Source organism: Glycine soja, chromosome 5 (assembly GCF_004193775.1).
Source record: "Glycine soja cultivar W05 chromosome 5, ASM419377v2, whole genome shotgun sequence".
NCBI lineage: Eukaryota > Viridiplantae > Streptophyta > Magnoliopsida > Fabales > Fabaceae > Glycine > Glycine soja.
In genome coordinates this window covers 17,807,725-17,815,163 of record NC_041006.1, presented here as the reverse complement: position 1 = coordinate 17,815,163, position 7,439 = coordinate 17,807,725, and positions in this window count along the sequence as shown.

Genomic DNA, 7,439 nt, shown 5'->3' with positions numbered 1-7,439 from the left:
GGTGAAAGTTGAATAAGCAAAGATGCGTTTGTGAGAGGATGAGGGACAAAGATATCAAATTTATCCATTTTATTTAGCATTGTAACTGTGGTTTACAATAATGGTATAAACTTGAAAATCCTGATGAGTCATTAGAGACATCTAACAACAGCTTTTAAAATTGCCCCATGTGTGGCATATCTTCTCAATGTCAGGATTTACACGTGATTCTCCTCAAATTTCAGCCAGCCTGCATCAATTAGACCTTGCACCTTACGCTTCAGGGCCCTACAATGCTCAATGGGACGCCCCGGGCTTTCTCCATGACAAGCACACGTTGCGTTCGAGTCATATTCTCGGAGAAATGGAGGTTGATGAACCTTGGCTGGGGTTATGGATACCATTGAATTATCAAGTAGATATGGGAGCAAGTTAGCATAGGACACCGGAATTGGGGTGAATTCTACAAGCTTTTTTGCTGCAAAATTCATTTCTTGGTTGGTGTTTTGGTTTGTGCTAAAGGTGGTGTTCGTCATTGGAAGTGCGGTAGACAGGCTTTGTGGTTGATTTAGGGATGGCCTTTGTGGATAACTAGGTGGTGGGTAAGGAGAAGGTTTATTATTGGCTGAGTAATGACATTGTTGGGTTGGTGGGAAACTTGGCTGTATAGGAATGCAGTCACAGCATGGGTTTCTCCCTCATTCTCACCCTCTTCACTTGCCCTAGTTTTTTTGCATTTATCAAAGCATGATGATCAGATTTGCCTCTTTTTAGACCCACCTCGATCATTTCGCCAGCAAAGACCAAATCCACAAAGCTTGAAGGCGTGTAACCCACCATTTTCCATAATAGAACACTAGTAATATGTCTACTATCATTTATTATTTCTTTCTTCGTCATTGAGGGAAACACTTGGGCTGCCAGATCCCTCCACCTTTGGGCGTATTCTTTGAAAGATCCGTTCCCCCTTTTTGCACATGTTCTGTAGTTGCATCCTATCCAAAGCCATTATACTGACACTGCCTAACGAAGGCAACCATTAGGTCCTTCCAAGAATGGACTCGGGAAGGTTCCAAGCTAGTGTACCAGGTAACAGCTACCCAAGTAAGACTTTCTTGGAAGGAATGTATCAACAATTTCTCGTCTTTTGCGTATGCCCCCCTCTTCCAACAATACATCTTTAGATGGTTCTTGGGGCAAGTAGTCCCCTTGTACTTGTCAAAGTCCAGCACCTTGAACTTGGGAGGGGTGATGATGTTGGGTACTAGGAACAACTCTTTTAGGTTAGCAAAGGCATAATCTTCACCTCCTTCAATGGCCCTGAGCCTTTCCTCTAGATGATCCAATTTCTCCTGTTTCTACCATAGCATAAGGGTTTTTACTCGCTGTGGAATGCAAGGGGTGCGGTTGTGGGTGATACTGAGGGCCCTCCAAAGTGTTTTACAGGGGTATACCACCAACTGCTTGCCCTTTAGTGGCATATCCGAGGCAAGACTCAAAGTCTGCTAGATTGTGGTGGGGCATTTCATGTGTCCCCCCCACGGTTTAAGAAACATGTGCATGATCAGTTTGGGGTTGTCGGCTCTCAATGAGTATGGGAATGGAGTTATTGACATTCTCATTGGGAGTGTACGCCACATTGGGTGGTGTACAGTTGGGAGGCAAGCCATATGGCGGGAAGGCGCGCTCATTTTGAATTTGCACATCATGGGGCCATCCGTACTTCCCAAATCTTTGTCCACCATATCTGAGGTTGGATGATTCATTTGGTTGAAATCGGATGGGGGCATCGGGTTCACCTTAGCAACGACGCTGGTAGCGGCAACTGCAACCGTATTGGCTTCCATTATCTTCTTCATGCTCATCATGGCCTCCACCATTGTGGCCATTTTCTCTTTCATGGCCTCCATGTCAGCCTTCATCTGCTCTTGCGCCTCCTTTACTTCACCCACTACTCTAGCTCTAGCACAGGTTCGGTAAGGGCGCCGTAAAGCTTGTTCTTTTCTTTTTTATAATGATGATTAAGTTCCTTTTCTCTTTTTTTTTTCAAGGAAAGAATGAAATGAGCAATGCAACCAATGAACAACATGGATGTATGCGAATGATGCACAGTTGAAGTATTGCAAATTTTTGCGCAGGATATGGGGTTGAATCAATTTAGATTTTCAACATGGTCCATGACATCTTTGTCAAGGTGAAACTGGAAGTAATAGGGACATCGACAATCCTAAATGTGTTTGGTAGTAGACGAAGTAGCAATGTAACTCGATCCATCTTTTGCCCCAATTTTTTTTGCAAGATGGTTACTTCCATGCTTCAACTTGACTTGATGAACCTTTTCGTAAAAGCATGAGCTTGGTTCAACCCCATAATCCAAAGAATGACAATTTGATCGCCAATACTTCGACAACATTTCATAGAGATGAAAGAATCGGGAATACGTATGCTATGCATGGAAAGTGTAATTATGAGATTTGAGATGCCCGAAGAAACATCATTTCCTAGTTAACAAAGCATTAGGTACTGTGCTCAAACATTTTGTTTTGTTGTTTGTGTTTTTTTTTATTTATTTTAGAAATGGGTTTATGATCCCAACATGGTTGGCTCATGGTACCTAACACATGCAACTAAGAATGCGTCATGAATTTTCATGCTTCCCTTTTTTTTGTTTTTGTTTTGTAGAGGAAAACACAAGGATCATGTATGAGCAAACATGAAAACAAAAGGTATGCATTTTGTAGAACAAAAAGTATGTTGAACGCATATGCATGATGATGCAATGACTCATGCAAAATGTGAGGCTGGAATATGATAACGGACAAATGCAGGAACGATATGTTCATTAGGATGCCATGAAGAGATGCTTATGCGATGCATGATATGAATGCATTTACGGACACGAGAGCCCGGAAAATTATCTCTTCTTACTTGCACACTTGGGGGTGCAGTGCCCCATGTGTGTAGTTAAGAAGGTGATATAGATCTTCCAGCTTCCCATGACAAAAAGACGAGACCAACATACAACGCGTGTGCGACGACATGATGCAGACGCGCAAAAGCATAACACGGGGATGTACACAGTATGGCAATATCCATAAATAATCATACAACAAAGGCATACATGACATTTAGGTTATATGCATGGCAATGTTTAAAATGGCACGCAGCATTTTTGCTTCGTGCCCCTATTTTAGGGACCTATAGGATAATATCTAGGGGTCTCTAATAACTAATCCCAACGATCCATATCTCACATGGCTGTTTTCTAGAGGTATCATCACTCAAGATAATAATATTGCGGCGGTATGGAATACCAGCGACAACACATTATAAAGAGAGAAAGCTCTAGATGAGGTTTCACTATTATCAAGCAAGTCGGAGACCTAGCATGACCATAGATTCACCTCCACTCCTTAGATTTCCATGAATCCGGGTATAGGGCCCCTTTTTACTCAAACCCGTGGGTGCTTAGAATGCGGTGTAAAAATGTGGAAAAGACAGCATTTATTATTTTTACATAGTTCAAGAAAATAACGCACACACAAAGTTTCATAATTCCACACTTTCCTAAAATAGGCCTAACTCACAAAAACAATCCCCGGTAGAGTCGCCAACTGTCGCAACCTACCCTTTTGCGGGCGAGCGAGGCGAGGCTCACGGGTGCGTCTTCCATAGGAGGAAAATGCATGGAGTCGCCACCAACGTTTATTGAAAGGAAAACGATAGAAAAACCAAAGGAAACCGGTCATGAAGAATATTCCAGATTTGAGAGTTATCTTTATGTTTGAGGAAGGTATTAGCACCTCTCACGTTTGTCCCAAAGGACAACAGCCTTAGATTAGAATTGTGCGAAATTATGTATCTAAGCTTTTATTTCCTTTTTTATTTTTGAGGTCGACAAAAGTGAGGCTCTTGCTCCTACGTACCCTCCATTGAAGAGGAAATCAGACCTATGTAGTTCTTTCAAAATGGACGAATCAAGTGATTCATTTTACTTGGAAAGTGGTCATTTAAGGTGTTGGACCTTAAAATGATCCATTTTTACTTGGTGAGAAAAGCTGAGGCGTTGGACCTTAAAACGTTTCTTTAGTGATTTTTGCGGACAAAGCTTGATTTTGTGAGTTGATTTTAGCCTTAGTTTCACTTTAGTTATTGGTTAATTCAATTAAGAAAGAAAAATCCCAAAGAGAAACGTCCGATTGATTTTTTTGTTTTATTTTACTAAAAGATATTTTTTGATTATTATATTATTATTTTACCTCTCTTTGGGTTTCCAACGTGGTTATGGCATGACCGAACGATCAGATTTCATTTTAACAGAAATTAACGGATGTTACAATTCAAATGATCGGTGTAAATTTATTTTATTTTTTGATTAGGCGAGGAAATGACTTAAATAAATGACTAAAGCACGTCAAGTGGGGACCACCAAGGGTACATAGAATGAATTAAAAAGTTCGATTTCGGGAACTTACCGGTTGAAGACCGAAGAACGACGAAGAACAAACAAAAGATGGCGGAAAATCTTCACAGAATTACCCATGGAAACGTTTCGGACGCGTTACGGAAGCGCCTCGGCGTGGATTTTCTTCACGTAAACGATTTTTTTCACTAATTTCAAGTGATCCCAAGATATTAGGAGGGCTGAACATTTTTCTCCTTCACTCCTCCCCCTATTTATAGGAAAATAAGGGAGGAGCTTGCCACCCAGCTCGCCCAGGCGAGCTAGGTTGCTTCCTCCAAAAGCAACCACCTTTTGAAGGAACATCCTGGAAGGCCCAAGTGGGCCTGGTTGCTATTTGCACCACCTGTTTACTAAATACACCCCCTGCCTTTTTTGTTGATTCGTTTTCTATAACGTTACGGAAATTTATGAATTCCGTAACGATACTTGTTTTCCTTCCGTAATGTTACGGAACCTTACGGATCACGTAATCATTCCTTTTTTGGCTTTCGGATTCCTTTTGATTTCTGGCATGTTACGGAATTTCACGGATCGTGCAACAATGCTCTCTTTTGACTTCTGGCACGTTATGGAACTTTACGTATTGTGCAACAATGGGTGCCAAGCACCTCAAAGCGGTCAAGCAAAGGTTGCATGCCATCAAACAATGGTCCCCGGATGAAATTAGGGTATGACAGGATGAATCCCAGTATCGAACACAGAGAACTAATATTAGCCTGTGTTAAGTTTAGAAATGAAGCATTGTTGAGAGAACATGTATTATTGATAATTTCAAACAGAATTTAAACTAAACTTTTATGCTAAAAATTATAAAATGCAAGGTAAGTAAAAGTGACAGTAGTAGGTAGAAATGTTAGGTCTTTCAAACAAACAAGTTGATGCATATAAATATATTTTTCTAATCAATCATGCTCTTGTGTTCTATGCTATAGCCTAAATTACAAAACCTCGATCCCTCGTCAGACCGAATCAATCCAAGCTTCGTCCTCAGATCCCTCTTGTTGGACTAGGCCCAATTTAGACGGCCCTTTTAGGTTTAGACTAACTTAAACTGAGTTTCGTACGCAAATCCCTCTTGTAAGACTAGACTCAACTCAAGCAGCTTACAAAAGTTTAGCCTAATTTAGCCTAAGCTTCATCCGTAGATCCCTCTTGTAAGACTAGGCTTAGACTAAACAACATTATTATAACAACATAATTAAAACCAAAACTTAATCCGTAGATCCCTCTTGTAAGACTAAGTTTCAATCCTGCTTCAATCAAGTTCTAAGGAAATAGTACATTTCCCAATGCTAAAGTCACCTAACTATGCACACAAATGGATGATCAGACCAAAAGCATACAAACATTAAGCATTGAAGGAAGCATTGAACATTGAAAACATAATCAATTAGATATTAAGTATTTACATCAACTGTTCATTAGAAATCCCCAACTAGGGTGTTTAGCCAGCCATTACAGATGAAACCCTAACAATAATTAGCTTACAAAACCTAGGTATCTCTGCAAAAGCTGCTACTTTTGCTGCCTCCAGAGCTCTTTTCCCGAAATAGGCATTGTGGTGTGCTGTGGAATTTTGTGCTCTATGCCTTGTCAAAGTTCATCCCCTAATTCTGCACAAGATAGGCTTTAAATAGACTCTGCATTCGGGACATTGCGCTTAGCGCCACCCTTGCGCTTAGTACGAGTAAGTGGATTTGAGCTTAGCGCTAGTCATGCGCTCAGCCTGACTGAAGACAGCTGCTACGCTTAGTGCACTGATCTCGCGCTTAGCGCGCGGCCTTGATATTGATGCCCTGCCAGATTCTTCTGTCGCTCTAAGCACGCTGAAGCTGCGCTTAGTGGTGGATGCGCGCTTAGCCCAGTGATGAGCTAAGCTCAACTGTCACTTTTGGCACTTCATGACTTAGCCTCTTTTTCACCTGAAATTGCACATATTTCATCATTAAATCCAATGGACATATTATAGACACAGCTTTATCCATAAAACAAAATTTATTTACAAAAATCACTAAAAATTAACCATAAATTGGGGAACTATACAAGTTTTGGAAAATGATTTCTATACAAAAGTTAGTTGTATAAGGCGACTAATAGTTCCCACGGACCCGGGTATAGGGCCCTTAACAAACTCACCGTGTGTGCGAAAAGTGTAGGTGTTTGTGTGCATCAAATGAATAAAAATTTATCTCATGCATACATTAAAGAAAAACTACACCAAAAGCGTCATAGAATTATATACAAGAACACAATAGAAATGAAGGGAAACCAACAAAGGGGAAAGACATCAGTGGAGTTGCCAACTGTCGCAACCTACCCTTCGGTGGGAGGGCGACGCGAGACTCGATGGTGCATCTTCCAAGGAAGGAAAATGCGTGGAGTCGCCACCAACGTTTATTTGAGGAAAACGTTGGAAAAACCAATAAAAAGCGGATCTACAAACTTAAAGAATAAAAGGTTTGGGAGTTGTTTTTATGCACGGGGAAGGTATTAGCACCCCACGCATCTGTCACAAAGGACGGCAACCTTTAATCAAATATGCAAAATCATGAATTTCAATTTATTTTTATTTTCCCTTTTTTATGTTTTTTATCTTTTGGGGTCGACAAAAGTGGGGCTTTTTCTCCTACGTATCCTCAATTGCGATGAGGAACTCAAACCTATGTAGTTTTTTGAGAAAGCAAGAAAGTTATGTGGGGTGTTGATTTTAGACTTTTAAACGGTTTGTTTTAACCGATAAAAGTAAAAAAGACCGTTAAGGCATTTGACCTTGAAACGGTTTCAAATGATCCTTTCGCGGGCAAAAGCTTAATTTGTGAGTTGATTTTAGCCTTAGTTTCAGTTGGTTATTTCTCAATTCATTTAAAGAGAACTTTCAAAGTAAATGTCTGATTGCAACTTGTCTTTTTGATGATTAACCGAGGTTATAGAATAAACGATAGGATGAATTTTATTTTAAAGTCGATTAAATGAGATTACAATGCAAATGAACGGT